Source organism: Eriocheir sinensis, chromosome 57 (genome assembly GCF_024679095.1).
Source record: "Eriocheir sinensis breed Jianghai 21 chromosome 57, ASM2467909v1, whole genome shotgun sequence".
In the NCBI taxonomy this organism is placed as follows: Eukaryota; Metazoa; Arthropoda; class Malacostraca; order Decapoda; family Varunidae; genus Eriocheir; species Eriocheir sinensis.
Window position 1 is genome coordinate 10,529,627 of NC_066565.1, and position 21,825 is coordinate 10,551,451.

Consider the following 21,825-nt stretch of genomic DNA (forward strand, 5'->3'; position numbering starts at 1 on the left):
ACCAACTCTGAATATTTTTCAACTACTGGAGGATAGGATTCTGTTCTTGCGGGGAAAAGTTGATGAGGTAGACATGGATTATAGTTTTCACTCAGTTCACTCTCGGGTAAAAAGGGTGTTGCTCAACATCTTTGGGTCCGCCTCAAAGTTCCTCTTCGGTACGGCAACACAAAGGAACACAAAGGAACACAAAGGAAGAACAAACAACAGCAGACCTGATGGTCCTTACGAGGCTGTTTGTGACAAGCTACACTAACTATCTAATCAAAGGTGGAAGATGAAGGACAGCAAAGGCGAAGGCTCCTCCCCACCCCCCATCCCTCCAGCCAAAGTTGGCAGGAAAGGAAAAAGAACCATGCAGCATGGAAAAACTGCATGGAATTTATGTAGGAAAGAGGAAAGAACTACCATTACTGCTACCACTAACCGGGCGATAAAAGCGGACAAGGACACCAGTATTCGAAAGAACTTAACGTTATTACGACAATGAGTAATATCTTAGTTGCTGGTTGGATTCAAAATACTTGTCTAATCTATTCTTGAAGGCCGTAACTGTTGTACTATCAACGACATCACAAGGTAGAGAGTTCCAAACATTAACAACTCGATTGAAAAAGAAGTGTTTAACTTCGTACGACGAGAATCTTTTACCACTTATCTTCAAATTGTGATTTCTTCTTGTTCTATTTGATCGATCAATTGTAAAGTAATCTTCCGCATTAATATCACTGAATCCTTTAAACATTTTAAACACTTCTGTTAGATCGCCTCGCATTCTTCATTTTAATAGGCTGAATAAATTTACTTCTTTAAGCCTTTGTTCATATGACAAATTTCTCAACCTAGGAATCATCTTTGTTACTCTTCGTTGGACCCGTTCCAATTTCTCTATGTCTTTTCTGTAGTAGGGAGACCAAAACTGTACACAGTACTCTAGACGGGGTCGAACCAACGAATTATACAGTTTTAATATTACTTTTTCCGATTTATTATTAAAGACTCGTCCGATGAAGCCAACCAATTTGTTTGCAGTTTTAACTACCTCTGAACAATGCTGACCGGGCTTTAAATCGCTTGATATAGTGATTCCAAGATCCTTTTCTTTACTTACTTCAGAAAGTTGTTGGCCATTCATTACGTACCGAACGCGATTGTTATTTTTTCCGATGTGCAACACTTTACATTTGTCAACGTTAAATTTCATTTGCCATTGATTGGCCCAACGTGCAAGTCGATCTAGATCTGACTGTAAAGCTTCTTCGTCGAGTGTCGCAGTTACTTTACTTTGCTAATGTGACGCCGATTTTCAAAAAGGGGGACAGGTCAGTTGCTTCAAACTATCGCCCAATTAGCTTAACATCGGTTATAGGGAAGATGCTGGAGTCTATAATAGCCAGGAACATTCGGGAGCATTTAGAGAAACATAGCTTAATTCACGACTCGCAGCATGGGTTCACAAAAGGTAGGTCATGCCTCACCAATCTCTTGTCCTTCTACAATAAAGTATTTGAGGCGGTTGACAGAGATGAAAATTATGATGTAATCTATCTTGATTTTAGTAAAGCGTTTGACAAAGTTCCTCACCAACGACTGTTGCTTAAATTACAGGCTCACGGAGTAGAGGGTAAAGTTTTGAACTGGGTCAAGGCGTGGCTTAGCAATAGGAAGCAAAGAGTGCAAATCAATGGTAAAAGATCTGACTGGGGATGTGTTACGAGTGGGGTCCCACAAGGTTCGGTATTAGGTCCACTTTTGTTTATTATTTATATCAATGACTTAGACACAGGAATTAGTAGTGATGTTAGTAAATTTGCAGATGATACCAAGATCGGTAGAGTAATTGAGTCGGATCAGGACGCTAGTATTCTCCAAGGTGAACTCAACAGATTATATGACTGGGCGGATAAATGGCAGATGGAGTTCAATGTAGGGAAGTGCAGTATTCTGAGTGTAGGTAGGAACAACCCTTACATAACTATTGCTTAAATGACACTCTCATAAGTAGGTCTGGGTGAGAGGGATTTAGGGTCTTAGTGAGCTCTGATCTCCGTCCAAGGGCACAATGCATTCAAGCTAGAAATCGAGCTAATAGGGTACTGGGATTTATTTCAAGGAGCGTAAGCAACAGAAGCCCCGAAGTCTTCCTCAAACTATATTTAGCATTAGTTAGACCTCATCTTGACTATGCGGTTCAGTTCTGGTCACCCTACTATAGAATGGATATCAAAATGTTAGAATCGGTGCAGAGGAGGATGACTAAGATGATTCAGGGGTTGAGAAACTTGCCATACGAGGAAAGACTCAAACAGTTAAACTTGCATTCTCTAGAAAGGTGAAGGGTGCGTGGAGACATGATCGAGGTTTATAAATGGATGAAGGGCTTTAATAAGGGAGACATTCATAAGGTTTTGTTGGTAAGAGAACCGGGTAGGACACGAAGTAACGGGTTTAAACTGGATAAATTCAGATTCAACAGGGACATAGGCAAAAATTGGTTTACTAACAGGGTGGTGGATGAGTGGAATAGGCTTAGCAGTCATGTGGTGAGTGCCAATACAATTGTCACATTCAAAAATAGACTAGATAAATTCATGGACAGCGATATTAGGTGGGGTTAGATACACGGGAGCTTAGGGTCAAAGGAGCTGCCTCGTACAGGCCTACCGGCCTCTTGTAGACTCCTGCGTTCTTATGTTCTTATGTTCTTAATATATAGGACATGCATAATTAGTCGATATCCTGAACTAGGATGGCGTAATTGATTTAATTTATACTCTCGTATGATGATGACGTCATTGCCCGCACACCATATCTATCATTCAGCCCTGACTCACTCTTTGCATTTCGTGGTCAACATAACGATAACAAAAGCTTTCCGTGGACTTCTAATGAATGATAGTGATCAAGGGAAGATGCCCACAGCCTATAACTACCGTGGGATAGTCGGAAATGGAAAAATAAGAATAAATAGCTTCAGAATAGTCTTGTTTTATAACTCCAAGCTCACTCTTTGCCACCGATCGCAAACATCATTGCCTTTCTTGGTCAATATAACGATAAAAAAAGCTTCATGTAGACTTCTAATGCTTGGAGGTGATCAATGGAACATGTCCACAGCTTATAAGTGCCATAGAATAATCGAGGAAGGTGGGGAAATAAGAATATATGGCTTTGAAATGGAGGTGGTGGTGCGGGCGGGTAGGCTAATCGCAACGTTGTCAAACATTAGACTATGGTCGAGTGTTCAAAGAGGCGTCCGGAATTTTGATAGTTCAGATAATTATGACAGCCCTACCTATGAAGGCATTCTTCATTCATCATCGTTACTGAGCAATGTTACTATATATTTCAGTTCAGTATATGAAAAGAAGCCATCATAGTGAATAAAAGGTGTTTAATGTGAAACCTTATTATTTGATCGTTTCTTAATCAATAAAACGCAAAGTAATGCCAGTAACTGTCCATTCCCTTCGTGTCATAACGTGCGTGTGTATTAATAACTGCAGAAGACAGTTCATATAATGACCCAGAAAATATATATATATATATATATATATATATATATATATATATATATATATATATATATATATATATATATATATATATATATATATCGCCTAAATCTGAACAACGTATAACAACTGTTTTGCAAAGATAAGCACACAACATGAGCTAAATCATTTAAACCTAGTGGATTTGATCAATAACCTCGGCAGCGCTAAAGGAAAAATAAAAGCGAACAACGGTCATTAGTTTCATCATTACAAAAAATGGGTCAGTTCCCCAATTAGGCTATCCGAAATCTTAGTTTTAAGAAAAAAAATTTGGCGGGTGCTGGAGCTTCCTGGGTTTCGTATTAGTTTTTCTCGAATGAGGCCAAGCGACGCGTCGCGCATACTAATGAGCGACATGTCGGAAACCGTCCACCAACACCTGCGTTCCCAAGGTAACGGCAACACCTGCCGGACGTCAGCTGTGTCTCCTTGAAATAAAAGTAGTGCGTATGTGTAAATCCACCACACACACAGTCGCACGCTCTTTACCATGAAGACCCTTGTTGGGCGATTGCGTGACATGGAACTCTGCGACAGCCGGAACATCATTGTGTACGCAGTAAACTCGATTGCATGCGATGCATACGGTATCGCTCGCGATTTGAAGAGTGTTTACCCGCATGAAGACACTTATACGAGGCGGAAGAGACTGTATTCACTGTCACGTGCAGTCGTCGCCAGCAGAGATGAGCCTGGAAGTATCATTGTACACAAACCACCAAAAGGAAGTTCTCCTCCCCACCTCATCGCCTGTGTGACGCAATATGGCTGGGATGAACCTATCGAGTGTAACACCAAAGCACGTCAAGCACTTACAACGTCACAGGACCGCCATTATGTTGAAGGACTGAGAGCAGATACACGTGGAAATCGACGTGACTATTTTCAGAGTTGTATGAAGGAAGTCGCAGTTTTGTCAATGGGTCATAACGTGGTTGAGAAAATATTTATCCCTGAGGGTGTCGGCTGTCGCGGGAAGTGTGATGAAGAGTGGGAAAAGCATTATTTTCCCCACATACAAGCACTGCACTCGCGCTTTTCATCATTTGGCGTCGAAATATGTCTCGTGCGCTTACCCGAAGAATAGGTGTATGTCATATATGTCTTTGCTGACGTATCGCCTTATTGTGTACACTTACTTATATACTTGTAATTATGTATTTGCTGGTGTGTTACCATATTGTACACTTACTGAATAAATTGTATGTGTGACACTGGTAGTATATATAAATGCTATCCTTTGTTGATGAGTGACTTAGTATCCTGTTAACCATGGCAGGGGAAGAACACTACGTGTATCTCAGTAATTTAGGGAGTCGAGATATTTACCCGGAAAATACCCCCAACCAGTTTGAAAATAGAATTAATCCTCCTATACAACTCGATCCAAATAAGGAATATGAAGTGGACATGATAAACTGTCTTTACCCTAAAACTTATTACGGTATATCAGAAGCTGATTTTTTTTTTTTTTTTTTTTTTTTTTTTACGTTGTTGCTTATTGCGCCGGTAGGCATTTACCCGGTGGGGCCTGATGGTCGGCCCAAGGCTTCTTCCAGGTGGGGCCTGATGGTCGGCCCAGCCCGTTCTGGCGCAGGCGAGTGTTTATAGTGGCGCCATCTTGCATTGGCTCATGCTGCCCCCCGGAACTCGTTCTTGATTCGCTTGGACGGCTTCCTCTAGAGTCCGGGTTGATGGGTGGTCTTCAGGACAGCATGTGGGTAGTTTTAAGCCACTCGGCGGTGACTGAAAGATCCGAGTGGTAGCGTGAGGATTCGAACCCGCGTCGTCCATCACGCGGCGAATGTGGGTCCAGTACGCTATCACTTCGGCCACCGCCTATCTGGGGTAAACTCCATAATGAACCCAGAAATTCTTATCTACTTTATACCTACGTACCACAGGTTGACAGCGTTGCTGGTGATACAGGGTACATGATAGATATATTAAATTATGAGCTGGCACAGATCTTTCATGAAAATATGAAGGACCGGTATTCACGATACTTTGAGTCTGACGTGTCTTTTAACTATAACGAAACAACGCGAAGGGTAGACTTGCTTGTTCGTAAGGGAGCCTGTACGAGCGATAATCATTTCTGTCATCTGGGTTTTAGATTTGGTTCTAAAACAGCCCAAGCTTTAGGGTATGACCAATCGCCAAAGTATATTATTTACGGTCCGGAAGTAATATATGAGGACGACGTCACGCTGGTACCCGCGCCTTTCCCACCCCGAACAGACGGAGGGGTCGATTTCGCCATGTTTTACGCTGATTGTGTGGTACCGACTAGATGCGGCGGACAGAATGTGAATCTACTAGAAATGATAGCCATGGAGACAACGGGGGGTCGAGCTTATAACCAAACGGCGTATAAACCCCTCAATAAATCAATCATAGACTCTATAGCCATTAAGGTTACAGATCAAAAAGGTAGACCGATTAACTTTGGGAAAGGGAAAACCATGACGCTTCTACACCACATTCGTCCTAAATAAATACTGCGACTTTATACGACTGCATGTTATTCTTCATCTAGCAGTCATGAAGACAGCTTTCATCCCCCCCACGCGTCATGACTTTGACGCACTGTTGTCTACGAGTCATGCTAGAGGTGCAGGGGTTAAAGATATTACCGTATTTATCCCGCCTCTTCCAATACAACGCGCTAGGAGGGGAGGGGGACTATTTACTGTGTTGAGTGGTTTTGCTGAGAAAGCCATACCTTTCCTGATCCGGAATGTCGCTCCAGAAGCATACCGAATGACTGAAGGGTTTATAGGGGACGTTTTAGAGGGGAGACGACTCCGCGAGTCCTTAAGGCAATCGACTCAGGTGAAAAATGCAAAAATTATCGAAAATTAGAAACTTCGTCAATGATCACCCTAAAGGCATAGAGAAAACATTACAGGAAGAATTTTTACCGACCGAGTTTAAATGGGCATTTAAATCGCCGTTTAAGTCACCCCGCGAGCTCAGTCAAGGTCACGTGAGGCAGAAGATACCTTTAGAAAAAAATTGTAGAAAAAACACTGTAGTATTTATACACGAATAGTTTTCTCTCTGGTGGTGTTTGATACTTTCTCCTGTGCGCGCGGGACAATACTGTCCCGTAGCTCTCACTAGAATTCATGGAATGTTCATTCTTTAATTCTATATAAAGAAAACTAAAATCGGAATAAAAACACAAAAACTCACCCCTTTTTAAATGAGTAGTAAATTTACATAAAAAGTGGAAAAAAAATATTCTTTTAAGATATCATCCTGATATTGTAGGTGAATGATCAGTAAAGTACTGCACTCAAACCATAAAAAATTTCATGATGATTGGAGTAATATGTCACTTTGACCTCGTCGTGCGCCTTAAAATCAAGGGGTTTAACAGCGTTAAAGGGTGTGGGGAAACGAGTGGCCCGTGGAGGTGGAAGAACGAATCGACGGAAAAAGAAAAAGAAAACGGGGAGAAAAAGTCAACTGCGACGTGAGGTTGCAAGGGTATGCTATAAAAACGACATATTTAGCAATACTCCTGTAGTTTAACGTAGAAGATGAGCGATTACGGAGTAAACGTACAAGGTGGGGGTGTCTCCACCCCTCTTAAGGAATACACAGCCACAGTCACAGAGTCCTTTCCACGCGTGACAAAGTCACGATTAATAGAAAGTTCCATTGCGGCGAGGAATAAGTTAGACGTCCTCCCCGTTAATTTGGAAGAGGCAAATGACGGCGTTACAGATAACTACATAGAATTTAGAGTAGCTGGAGTTTCGGGTCAATTTCTCGACCTTTCTACCCTAACCATCGACCTTCAGTGCAGTGTGTCGAAGGCGGACGGAAAAGAATTTGAAGACTCTATCAGTTTGCATTTGCTAACGGTCTCTCAAACACTATCTTCAAAGCATGCACGTGTTATCTTAATGAACAAATGGTCGAATCCAACCCCCTTTTTGATTACCACAGTTATATCAAAATGATTACGTAACTCCCCCAGGACAAACTCGATTCTATTGGACAAACTGCGTTCTACCATCGCGACTATGACCATGCAAAGGGGATAGTCGAAATATATGATGAAGACTATTTTATAAGGGGAAACAAACGTGAGAAAGAAATAATTTCGTCCTATAAAGAACAGGGTCTGTCTATAACAGGACCTCTATTCATGGACATCGCCAGCATTGATTCATACTTATTGGATTCAGTTGACCTGAGAGTACGCTTGGAATTAGCCAAAAAAAATTGGATACTAAATACACACCAGCCTGGTGATGGCTTTCGTTTCAAGGTTAACTCGGCCCGTCTCTGGATTGATCGCGTCATTCCTTACTCGGCGGCCTTGGAGTCACTCAACCATTCTCTGATGTTGAAACCCATGCAATATACATATAATAGGTCATTGTATAAAACGTATGTGTTAGGTGTAAATCAAACGAGTCTTGTAGCCGAGTTACCCTTCGCATAAATTATTCCACAGAGCTTTGTATGGCAATTGTGGGAATGGACAGTTTACAAGGTTCCTTTGAGAAAAATGGTTTATATTTTACCCACGCTGACCTCTCTCAGGTTCACATTACCATAAATGGGTCTACGGTATATAATATTCGAAGTGACTTTCCACATCACACCGTAAGACTGTTCTACACTACCATTGAATCGCTAGATTTAGAAACGGGTAACGCACTACCTTTCCACACCTTTAAGGCAGGAAGAACCGTATGTGCTTTCAGCTTTGTACCTGAAGATGTGCGTAATGGAATTCTTCTTGAAAGATCGGGAAATTTACGAATTAATCTAGCTTTTTAAAAAAGGGTCAAGTAAAAATCTCATTGTCATGCTCTTTGCGGAGACCACGGGTATATTAGAAATAGACAGTCATCGTCACGTGAGGTGCATTGTGCGTGCATAAGTCAATATGAAAGTATATGAGATAGAACTAGGTCTCACAGGAGTGTTAGGTGACAGAACGATTTTTCTAGGCTGCCATACAGAGGAACGAGCACGCGACGTACTCCAATACTCCGAAAGCAAGCTAAAACCTTGCGTATTTATTCTTCTTACGCAGAAGTCTAAAGCTTCTTCTACTCAACAACTTGAACACTGGATAACTGTATATATTAATAATGGATCAAGCATAATAGGATACTTTGACAGCTATGACTTACATCCGAGCTTGCTTTCATCTGCTTTACAAAACTATATACAAACTCGTCCGAATATCACGGTGCGTCGGCTAGCATACCGAATCCAGGGGTTATATTCACTGGTGTGCGGTATATACAGTATGTACTTCTGCTGTTTACTTAGTTATTATGACCTACAACGTGTCATGCAATGTATACACGGGACATTTAAAAAAAAATGTTTCTCTATAACGATAAATTAATAACCCATTTGAGTTACCGCCTCTTTAGAATGCCCAACTGTAAAAGGACATTCTGTATATATGCAAATAAAGCAGATTGCCAACGAGAAATATGCGATGTCGGACCACGTGAGGGTTGAAAGAGAAACGCGTTATAAAAAATGAGAGTGAAGGACGCGATAGCTGCATGGGGAGGGGGATATGGGAGGAGAGTTGACTATTCACTTCTATTTGGAACCTATTTTAGTCTCTATATAAACTCGACGAGACTGGCCTGCATCACTCATTGAAAAGAGCTACCTGTACCTTCGACGGATATATGAATCCCGCGAAAAGATTAACTCGTCCCACTGGCTTCGGTAAGGCTTGTTTTAACAAAACAAGGGAAACTTAACGTTTTAAAGACGTTCGTAAGTATTTAATTATTTTCTGATATATCCATGCATATACTATGTGTGTAAGTTATGAACGTATTTATATATGCTTACCTCTTCATGAGTGTGTGTGTGCGCTTGTGTCTTGTCTTAATAGAGGTCATTTGTGTGTGTGTGCCACTGTGTCAGCCCACTCAACTAATCCACGTAACCTGCTTATGTCTCATAAAACATGCCTACCTGCCTCTGCCCCTGACTCGAGAGACCATCATTGTCTAACCCATGGCCCAATAATGTCATAAAGGAAGATGAGAAAAGATCACCTCACTCGGTTAGGTTACACAATCAACACAAACGCCTAAAACAGCTGTCACCTTCCTGACACACCACACATTCTCGCTCCCGCGTTTTTCGGAAACGAACCAGACAATGTAGGTAACCCTGCTAATCAAAACGGAAAATTAATCTGTGGCACCTCCACCATCCGTAACAGCCCCTGCAGACTACATCCACAGATGGGACCGTATGTAAGACGTAGATCGCAATTACAACACCAGCCATTCGTCATCAGCCACTCCTCTTGAGTCTCCTCGTGTCGGCTAACCCCGAAGGAAAGCGGACCGACCGACCGACTGCCGTACGGTAAACTCGGTAACCATACCAGACGCTTACCCTCTGCCCCGAGTAGACGATCTCAGTGACGAAGTAGGACAAGCACGGTTTGTGACAGATCGATCCAACAAAAGGTTATTACCATTAACAGACAGGGCTCAACAAATCAATACATTTACCACTCCGTCTCCTTAAGATACCTGGCCGCTCTCCCTCCCACTGACCCAGACGGTGTTGACAAGGCTGCAGAACGCAGGCTTGAGAGTGAAACCCTTCCTACCCCACACGGACGCCATATACCACCCGGATCCGCCCTGTGATGAACGGCGGGATGTTTTCCATCCTGCAACCTGGCCCTCAGCCCAAATGGATATCCTTCAGCAAAGTACAGCACTCCGAGCCCATTCGCCTGCAAGTCAGATCAACATGAACCACACCTACTTATCCTTCTTTCAAGCACTTCAATCACCAACCACCGTCTGCTTCGATGGTCACTCTACCTTCAGCCATACAACATTGCAATCCACCACGACAGGGGATCTGACAACTGTATGGCTGATACACTATCAAGAACTTGAGCTCCGCTACAACTCTACTCCTGGTTAAGTCGTCTTCAGCGGGGGTAAGGGGGGGGGGGGGGTTAGGGTCACCTGATGCTTCGCCCCACTCAAACCTGACACACACACAAAATAAATATTACCTTCAATGTTCGAACCGTCTAAATTCGGAGTCGGCCTCTCACTTACCGCTCCGAATCCGTCTTTGTTCGAAACAAGCCGGACTCTCACTCACTGTCTCGAGCCAGCCTCCACTGGAGATAACCCGCGGTTATAGAGGGCCAACTCCAAACTCTAATCCATGTGACAAAGGCCCGTTTCCACATTACGGATAAATCTTACACACACACACACACACACACACACACACTCTCTCTCTCTCTCTCTCTCTCTCTCTCTCTCTCTCTCTCTCTCTCTCTCTCTCTCTCTCTCTCTCTCTCTCTCTCTCTCTCTCTCTAATCGGTCTCATCGCTCCTCCTGTCCCTCGCACAATGTAGGATAATCCAGGTGGCAAGTAAGGTGAACAAACCACAGCAGACCCAAGTCCACTTCTAAGTGTTTACCGTTTATCGTAACTGTATCCGACACCGTGGTGCGTCTCTTATATTTGCATGTAAGTATGAGTGATTGTAGGGTGTATGAAAGATGTGTGACTGAACTGTAATATAATTGCACTGATTCATTTCTTCCTTACCTTTCTGTTGTGAGTTTTCCAACCTGAACCCCTCGTGTTAACATTATATATTTAGACAACGGACCCTAGTTCACTGAACTACCCTCTCTTGGTCAGGTAGCATCTCATGTTTGGGGGGTCTCCGCACACACAGCTGTTTTGGACTGAGTAGAATATGAGGCCCTTCTGTTCAGCTCCCCTCCTCTTACAATAGTCTTCGGCTCAACTCCTCTCCTCTTACCGACAGTCTTCTATCTCTTAAGATTCCGCCGACATGTTGTCTCTTACTATCTTCAATCGATATTTTCATGCTGACTGCTTTTCGGAACTTGCTAACTACATGCCTCCACCTTTGCCGCGACACCGCTACACTCGACTGTCTACTTTTGCTTATCAAATAATGTCCACATCCCTTATGCAATGAGTAAACTCTGGAACAATCTTTTCACCTGTATGTCCTCCTGCTTACGACTCTACCTCTTTCAACAGGAGAGTCTCGAGACACCTCCCCTCCCTAGCGGGCTTTTTCTTTTTTGCCCTTGAACTGCGTCCTTTGCTGTAAGATATAACTGCCCCAAGGAAAACAACCTTGTAGCAGCCAGTAAGTGTTATAAGAGTCCTTTGAAAGCAAACTTCAAACTTTCGATAAATGATTCATGAAACGGAGTGTGCTGACTTCTATAAAGTGTACATATACAATTAGGTATTATCCATACAAATAGAAAAAAATATTGTATATGTGAAGTGTTTTTTATCATAGGAAGAAAAGGTGCGGTTCGTTTTTTTTTTTTTTTTTTTTTTTTTTAAACCAGTAGTGCAGCGTCGTGTTTTTTTCAACATAGACTATATAACATCTTAAGAACCCAGGGCGAGGTGAGGAAGCAGTTAAAAGGGTAGCCTTGATAGGATCAAAGGTAGCTCGGAATGTTGTAGGTCACAGGGGTGCTCAACCCACTGTTTGAGGGTCGCGTGCGGCCCTCAAAGAAGTTTAATGCGGCCCTCGGCAAGTAACTAAAAACTAATCTTCTTATCACTATCATAATACGTGCTATTTGTTCACATTATATTTCAATGATATGCAGCAATATAAATTATATTATGATTCATATTACTGAATATCTTATTATATGCTAACTTTTGTTGTTGTTATTGTATTAAAGTGATAAAAAGGCAATTGCACATCTATAGTCTATCAATTTTAACTTGAGCCCTTGGACGTGACGTTTTCTTTCCCTTTAATCCCAAGCCTTTCATAACATTATGCAGTCGTATTATATATATATATATATATATATATATATATATATATATATATATATATATATATATATATATATATATATATATATATATAAAATAAAGAGATATCTGACAGACTAACAGTGAGAAAAATTGCCATGCGCGGGTCATCGCTAGATCTGTAAGCAATGGAGGTTTCCCTGGCCCAAGCCATAGGGCTCAAGTTAGAGTCGATGGACTATAGCAGCCTGAATTCTGGCTACCCTCACTGATTTTGTTGGCGTGACCAGCGTTGCCACTCCTTGGCTTTTTTTTACTAGATCTTGGCTTTTGGGCTGAGACTTTGGCGCCTTGTCTTTTTTTCACTTGAAAACAGGCTAATCTAGGATTTTTTTTTAATTCTCTCCTGCTTCGCTATTCCCTTCGCTCGTGTCCCTGCCCTCTCATCCCCACCCCCTTCTCCTCTCAATCAGTCCTGGACCCTTATCCTCACAAGCTAGTAACTTTTACCCTTTAAGTTACTATCAAAGTTAATAGTTTCAATTTATTAAGAGTAAAAGCTATCCTTGTCAACTTTGAGTTTAAGTATTAACAAATCCTGGCTACTATTATCTTCTTCTTCGTCTTCTTTATGGCGGGCTCGTTGCTAAGGACGCCTCCGTGCAAAACGTAAACAACCGACATGAATTAAGTGAATATTTAAAAAAAAATAAAGAAATAAAGGTTTGCAGATAGAAAACATGTATAAATATACAACAAAAACATAATAAATGGCAAACAGAAGAAAATCTTGAGTTTTGTGGCAGATCGAAGAAGCCTCAAAGGCTTCTTTTAATTCGTCACTCGTCAATACCCTTATCTCCCCTCCTTCGTCACAACTTGCTCTGCTGAGATTACCGCACCATAACCACGTCAACTGTCACAATTAGCACATCTACGGGCCGGAAAACAAGCACAGAAAAGGAATAAGTTTAATTGGTCGCCAGATGAAACGGTCTTCTTACATCAAATTCATGAAAAAATACGTACAATCAGAGGGTGTTATGGGAAGAGTATCACCCCTGAGGATAAGAAGAGAGCGTGGACTGAAGTGGCAGAAGCTGTAACAAGGTTGGTAATCACATATTCATGATTCAATTAGCTTACAAACTAACCTAACCTTATCAATTGGGTATTTTTTGCATAATAACACAACCACTGACCTTCCAAACAGAACATAACTTTTCATTCTGTATCTGAATAGTTTCATTATGACCATTTCTGCCACAACCCCCTCTCCCTCAACAACCTAACATAACTAAACCTAACCATGTCAAACCTGCCCTGTCCTACCGAACACATCCTAACTTAACATGGCAGGTCCCCAAGCTTGTTGGGGGGGAAGAGGGGGTTGGTATAGATAGTTAAGGCATATTTGCTCTTATTTTATTCTTTATATATCTTTTTTTTTTTTGGGGGGGGGGTGCTAGGCATGTCAGACTATGGACACTTTTACAAGAACTTTATGTCAAGACTATATGGGAATAGGTAGGTTTCATGAGAATGGTAAAGTAAGATTAAAATAGTATATTTATAGCATTGGTCAAACAGATTATAGTGATATAATGTTAGATTGGAATGTACTCATGATAATGAAATTAAGGTTAATGGTTTATTTTTGTTGTTACATAGCCTATTCACATATTCATGATTCAAGTAACTTGCAAACTAACCTAACCTCGTCAAATGGGTATTTTTGTATACGAACACAACCACAGAGTTTCCAAACAGGACATACTTTTTCCTACTGCTCCATGTGAATAGCATCATCATGACCATTTCTGCTGCAACCCCCACTCCCTCAACAATCTAACATAACTAAACCAACTCCTGCTAAACATGTCCTACCAAACACGTCCTAACCTAACATGGTAGGTCCCCAAGTTTGTTAGGGTGGAAAGGGGGTTAGTATAAGAGAGTCAAGTCATATTTACCTGTTATTTTATTTATTCTTTATATAGATTTTTTTTTTTTTTGGGGGGGGGGGTTGGGCATGCCAGACTCTCAACACTTTTACAAGTATTTTATGTTCAGACTATATCGGAATAGGTAGATTTGATGAGAATGGAAAAGTAGGATTAAAATATTATTTTGATAGCATTGGTCAAACAGTTTCTGGTGATATAATGTTAGGTTAGAAGTACTCAAAAGAATGAAATTAAGGTTAATGCTTTGAATTTTTTTGTATAGCTGTATTGTGTAATATCCTCCTACTTAGAGAAAAGCATTTTAGAAAAGTAGGTAATGAAAAGCAGTATTTATGGCCATGTTCATAACAACGAAAAAGTTAATGTCTTATGATGTATGTAAATAAAATACCGGTACTGATTTAGTTTTCCATAACAGCATGTACTAAATGTTATTAGAGAAGGTATGGGAAATAAATAGCATGCCATAGTGAAACGATTAAGAAACTTGCTTCACATTTATACCCTGACAGTGCCTTCCCTGGGAGTGGACCCCGTACGCAGGATGACTGTGAGAGGCGTTGGTACAACGTACAACAAAAATCAAAGCCTTGCATTGCCCAGTGCAAGAATGAGCAGCAGCAGACTGGTAATTTTTTTTAGTTGTTATGTCTTTAAATGTAAAACTTATATTAGTTTTGTACGTGCTCACAGAATGCAGCTATACTGGCCACAATGCCTTTATTTCAGCTTAAAGTTAATAAGTTCATAGCAGTGAACTGCATATTTGATATAGATATTTTTTTTTTAATGTTCATCTGTCAATGACTATCAATCTATCTAAATACCTTGGCTGTCTTCCCCCAATGAAGGGTGGTAGCAAAGACAGGCACACACTCACTCACACATTCACACTCATGTACACCACTCTCTCAGCTGCACAGCCCCTGAGGGAGTAAAAGAGGCCCTCACTGCCCTCACTGCATGGGGGATTAGCTGCACAGTTCAGACAGGGAACTTCCGCACCAAGGCTTCACAGCATACACTGGTTTACCCGTCATAGGCTGGTCGTCTCATGTTGTTGTTTTTTCTTTTTTCCTTTTTTTCTTTTTTCTTTTTTACGTCTTGGCCTATTGCACCGGTTGGCTTCTTCCCGGTGGATCCTGATGGTCGGTCCAAGGCTTCTTCCCGGTGGGTCCTGATGGTCGGCCTAGCCCGTTCTGGCGCAGGCGAGTGTTTATAGTGGCGCCATCTTGCATTGGCTCATGCTGCCCTCCCGGAGCTCATCTTAAATCCTAGAATCTAGAGTCCGGGTTGATAGGTAGTCTTCTGGACAGCATGTGGGTAGTTTTAAGCCACTCGGCGGCGGCTGAAAAATCCCAGCTTGGTGGCACCGGTCGGGGATTGAACTCGCGTCCTCCTGAACGCGGGGCCGTCTTGCTATCTGTTCAGCCACCGCCTACCCATGTATTTGAAGGGGTACCAGAGCCATTCAGCATTGACACAGCTGATGATGTGCTAGGGATAGGACAGCAGCAGCAGTCAAGCAGCAGTGATATATTGATTGGCCTGTATGTTTTTGGCAAAAAACTTTAAAATGTTCATTAAAACAATTTATTAATAACTCTTAAATTCATATTCTTTGTAGATACACACTTTATCAGTCAATTACTTTACAACCAATAACAAATAGTGGAATACTTATGTTAATAAGTAATATTTCACCTTTATGACCCTTTTTCTTCAACTACCTATTTGAATTACATTCATTAATCATGACTAATATATGACCCTTTTTTTCAGCCCTGCTGCTGTATTACTAGAGACCATCCCAGCACATTGTTCATTACTTGTGGAAAATATACCATCAGCAGCTCCGGCAACAGCCACTGCTTCAACATCTGCTGTCCCTATGACACCTGCCACTGCTTCATCATCTGTTGGCCCAATGGCACCTGCCACTGCAAGGGATGACAATGAAGCTGCTCCACCACAGTCACCACCTACTTCATCGGAGTTAAGAGATGCCTTTCATAGGGCAGCAGCATAATTTTTCGATGCTGGGGCTGAATATTACTGCCTCAAGGCTATGATTTTGTCACTATTTTTATTTTATTTCTGAGGAGATTAGGGTGGAAGGAGTGACAAAAAATCTCTACTGTTTTTCGAGACACATGGTTAGCAAATTCATTCAACGTAAAAAATTTACCAAAAAAAAAATTGTGTGCCATTGTGAGTGGGTTCACTTGAGATTGGGCGCCAATACGCCTCCGTGGTCTAGTGGTCAGCGTGCCTGGCTTCTACTCCGCGGGCCCGGGTTTGAATGCTGGCCAGGGCAGTCGGCGTGCAGCTCACCCAGCTGATCATCCTCCCTCTCGGGCTGGTCGATAAATGGGTACCTGGGGAAACCTGGGGAAACTGTGGTAACCTGGATGTCACACTGGCCCTGTGTCCCGGGGTAATGAGCTCCCTCCCACCACAGGCTCAAGGGCCAATGTTACGGAGATGAGCACCGAGACCACGTGCTGCTACAGTGTATGCCCCCAACTTTACTTTACCTTTATTGGCTCGACTGACAGAGACATGGCTTTGTATGTCGAAGGTCCCTGGTTCAATCCCCGCAGCCATCACTCTCTAACTCAGATTTTTCTGAGCTCCCTAGATTAATATCTCAATGTTTAATGAGAAGATTTTCACCGGCACCCAGTCGTTGGTGTTACAAGATACTTTGTTACAATCAGGGGCGTCATTTGGACTTCAAAAGTGGGAGGGACTTTAGGGCAGACAGTTTTATATATATATATATATATATATATATATATATATATATATATATATATATATATATATATATATATATATATATACCATCATTAGCTTATAGAACCTTTAGGCACCGATCATATTAGCATTTTATGTAGTCTGTGATGCAGGAAGGATATTCATTAGCACCTAATTAGACTCATGCTGCTCTCTAGTGCTCTCTGATTCACTCACAATCAAAGATATAGTACCTATATGGTAGCACTGAGTAATCTTAGGTCACTTGGTAAAGTGTTCACCTAAGTGCGACCCAAGCAGACAACATAAACCTAAGCGTGTTTGCAAGCTGAGTGCTAATTGGCATAATAATAAATGATGCTGAAAACTGGATTCCACTACTTTATTGAATACATGAGTAATTATATACTGAATTTGTAATGGAGCCAAGATAAAAAAGCTATGTTTTTCAGTGGTCATACCATTATCTCATGAAAATAAATAGGTTAACATATATAATTAATAACTACGTATCTTGTTATGACTATTGCACGTTAATGCCATAGCTTTGAATCCAATGATGAATATCTTCAAGCAAGACACAAATAGCAACAGATTGGTCACCAATTCACTCAGTAAACACAATACTAAAGAAAAGTATACACTGAATTCACAATAAAGTTGTTTTTCCTCTTGGAACTTTGTAAACAGAAACCAAGTAACCTCGTTTTACTTCACTCATAAGTCATGATGTACGCGATGTTGTCGCCTCGATCTTTCGTTCCTCCTCCCTCACACTCGCAGACGTCACTAACAAGCTTTCTTACCACCATTACCTCCGTACGAATGACCGGCAGGAGTAATTTGTTTTTCTAACTCGATTTTAAAGCACAACAATAATTATAAATCATATTTTAAATTACATTTTAATGCATTTCTAATGTCATCTTTTTTATTTGCATGTGTGTACCTTTCTGCTACAAATAAAAGTTTTTTTCCTCATGTTTCGTTTTCCTTTAATCAAATATTTAACATTTTAATCAATAACAAAGGCATCAAACACTAATTGTATATTCAAGTTATGTAAGTTTTTTTTCTTTTTCTGTTCACATAAACTGCTTCGTTTTCCTTTGGTGCTATTATTTTCACATGGGTGCAGTCTATCACTCCCACAACACCGGGAAAATGTGCAAGTTGGTAAAATTCTGCTTGCTCTTCACGGATCTCCGCCCTATCAAGGGAAACTGGATAAACCTCCCGACTACCTACGGGGCACTGAGGGCGGCCAGAGTTTCCGCAATCACCCTGCTTAGACTACTCTGGCTTACCCCAAACTCATCACTTGAACACTGCTGCATTTTTCCTGTAGCCAAGTATCTTTAAGTCAAAATCACTTTCAACCCCGGGGTGAAGGAATGCTCCCTCTAAACTGGATCTTGTAGCTCTCTTCTCACCAAATCAGCCACATATTCCATTCCTGCACGGTCTAATATGTATCTCTTGACAAGTTCACTATCGATATACAGTTCCAAAGAGTCCTTTCCAATTCTAAAATTGCGGAGGTGGGCTGGGCGAGGAACTCCGGCGGCCATGTTGATATGGGTCTGGGTCTAGGATTTACTATTAACTTTCCTATTAAGGGTTTAGAAGTCCTCGCCAGCACTCCCAAGTTAATACCGAAGTTAATATTAGGTATTAGGCTAATAGTTGGTGAGGATACACTTTGAGAGGGAGGTTAATAGTAAAGTCGAAAGTTAATACCAAGTTTAGTAATAATAGTTGACGAGGATGCGGCCCCTGGTCTCTGGCTCCCTACCCCTCTCCTACCCAACCACTCCCTTCCGGGCCTTTCCCACCGTTGCCCATCCACTCCTATCCCTCTCCCCTTACCCATCGTCTTCCAAACCACCTCCCCTGGACCCCTACCCAAAAGAGTTCCCCCACCCTTCCGGCACACCGCAGCCGCTCCACGTTTCCCCTTTCCCTGCTCAATAGCGAAATGTTGTCGCTCGTATGTAGGTCTTCACTTTATTGAAGCTTATAATTGCTAATTTCCCCATGACCTGCAATTTATGTAAGAAGTGTTTTGATTACGACTCTATCCGGAAGGTTACAGTTTATACACAACATAATCAGTGTTATCAGTGTGTAAAATATATTAATTACTATGCGTATTCACATTGCAGGCAATACGAGGCCCTCATCACATATTGCCCATCTAATGTGGCCCTGCCAGCCAAAAAGGTTGAACACCACTGTTGTAGGACATACTGGTGAGAATAAGAAAGAAATATCAACCCATACACCACGGAGAGAGGAATGATAGATGACATCACAGTGGGTCGCCCTGGTCTTCTCTCCCGTGTGCCACGGCACAGGTTAGGTATGTGTAGGTTTGACTTGGTTAAGATAGATCAGGTTAGGAAATGAAATTAATTCGTTAGTTATATTTGTTTTTTGACAAATACATGACACAGTTCATTATTTGCAGGCTGTATAGACACAGTATAGTGTTTAAATTTTCGTTGGAGAAGAAAATTGTCTTGAGGAACCATGCTGCTGACTGATAACGCAAGTATGTTATTCTACATAATGCCTAACCTGCACGTATGTCATACTGATTGTCTAATAAATATTATAATCTCAAATGAAAATGACGGAAGAGTAACATGTTAAAGCCTACTACATTATGCAGATGCATTTAAGAATCCCCATTTAGGCACTATGGGAAAGTATGCATATAAGAAACATAAGGAAGCTAAACCTCAAGAAAATACCAAAATAGATAAACAAATTAATGTACATCAACTTCAATATTCTTGAGTTGTTTCTGCGATGACTTATGAAATGTCTTCGGTGGTGTCTACATTGGTATATCAGATAGTGCCATCGATTGTGTCATCAGGGTTGTCTTCAGTTGTCTTCAATTGCGTTTAAAGTGGTGTCCACAGTTGTGTTTCAAATGATTTCCCTAGATGTGTCTTCCGTGGTATTTTCAGTTGAGTCTTCAGTTGTGTTTTTAGTAGTGTAATTAGTGTTGTCCCCAGTGGAATCTTTAAGTGACTTCTTCAGTTGTGATTTCAACTCAATCCTAAGTTGTATTTCCAATTTGTCCTTTGCGGTTTGTGTTTTTAGTAGTGTAATTAGTGTTGTCCCCAGTGGAATCTTTAAGTGACTTCTTCAGTTGTGATTTCAACTCAATCCTAAGTTGTATTTCCAATTTGTCCTTTGCGGTTTTTAGTGGAGTCGTCAAAAAATGTCTTCAGTGGAGGTTTCAGTCTCAAGTGTAGGTTTGATTGGAGCCGTCAGTTGTATCATCCGTGGAGATTTCAGTAAAGACGTCAGCTGTGTCTTCCGTGGATGTTTCAGTGGAGCTGTCAGTTTTCTCTTTAAGTGGAGTTTTCAGTGAAACCATTAGTCGTGTCTTCAGTGGAGTTTCAGTTGAGCCGTCAGTTGTGTCTTTAGTGGATGTTTTAGTTGAGCCGTCATTTGAGTCTTCCGTGGAGGTTTCAGTGGAGCTATCAATTGTGACTTCCGTGGAAGTTTCAGTGGAGCCGTAAGGTGTGTCTTCAGGAAAGGTTTCAGTGGAGCCGTCAGTTGTGCCTTCCGTGGAAGTTTCAGTGGAGCCGTCAGGTGTCTTCAGGAAAGGTTTCAGGGGAGCCGTCAGTTATGTCTTCAGTGGAGGTTTCAGTGGAGTCGTCAGTTGTGTGTTCCGTGGAGATTTCAGTAGAGCCGTCAATTTTGTCTTCAGTGGAGGTTTCAGTGGACACGTCAATTGAGTCTTCCGTGGAGGTTTCAGTGGAGCCGTCAGTTGTGTGTGACTTCAGTGGATGTTTCAGTGGAGCTGTCAATTGTGTCTTAAGTTGTGTCTTCAGTTGTGTCCTCAATTGTGTCCTCAGTTGTGTCTTTATTTGTGTCTTCAGTTGTGTCATCAAATGTGTCCTCAGTTGTGTCTTCAGTGGTGTCTTCAGTTGTGTCTTCAGATGTGTCTTCAGTTGTGTCTTCAGTTGTGTCCTCAGTTGTGTCCTCAGCTGTGTCTTCAGTTGTGTATTCAGTTGTGTCCTTAGTTGTGTCTTCAGTTGTGTCTTCAGTTGTGTCCTCAATTGTGTCCTCAGCTGTGTCTTCAGTTGTGTCTTCAGTTGTGTCTTCAGTTGTGTCTTCAGTGGTGTCTTCAGTTGTGTCTTCAGTTGTGTCCTCAGTTATGTCCTCAGCTATGTCTTCAGTTGTGTCTTCCGTTGTGTCTTCAGTTGTGTCTTCATTGTGTCTTCAGTTGTGTCAACAGTTGTGTCTTCCGTTGTGTCTTCAGTTGTGTCTTCAGTTGTGTCAACAGTTGTGTCCTCAGTTGTTTCTTCAGTTGTGTCTTCAGTGGTGTCTTCAGTTGTGTCTTCAGTTGTGTCAATAGTTGTGTCCTCAGTTGTTTCTTCAGTTGTGTCTTCAGTTGTGTCTTCAGCTGTGTCTTCCGTTGTGTCTTCAGTTGTGTCTTCATTGTGTCTTCAGTTGTGTCAACAGTTAAGTCCTCAGTTGTATCTTCAGTGGTGTCTTCAGTTGTGTCCTCAGTTGTGTCTTCAGTTGTGTGTTCAGTGGTGTCTTCAGTTGTGTCTTCAGTTGTGTCTTCAGTGGTGTCTTCAGTTGTGTCTTCAGTTGTGTCCTCAGTTGAGTCTTCAGTTGTGTCTTCAGTGGTATCTACAGTTGTGTCTTCAGTTGTGTCCTCAGCTGTGTCTTCAGTTGTGTCTTCAGTGGTGTCA

The 21,825-nt window shown here is 41.6% G+C and overlaps 1 pseudogene; it reads left to right on the forward strand.

Moving 5' to 3' along the window:
• Positions 1-7,105: 7,105 nt before the first annotated feature.
• LOC126984359 (uncharacterized) lies at positions 7,106-8,463 on the forward strand (annotated as a pseudogene).
• The last annotated feature ends 13,362 nt before the right edge of the window (positions 8,464-21,825 follow it).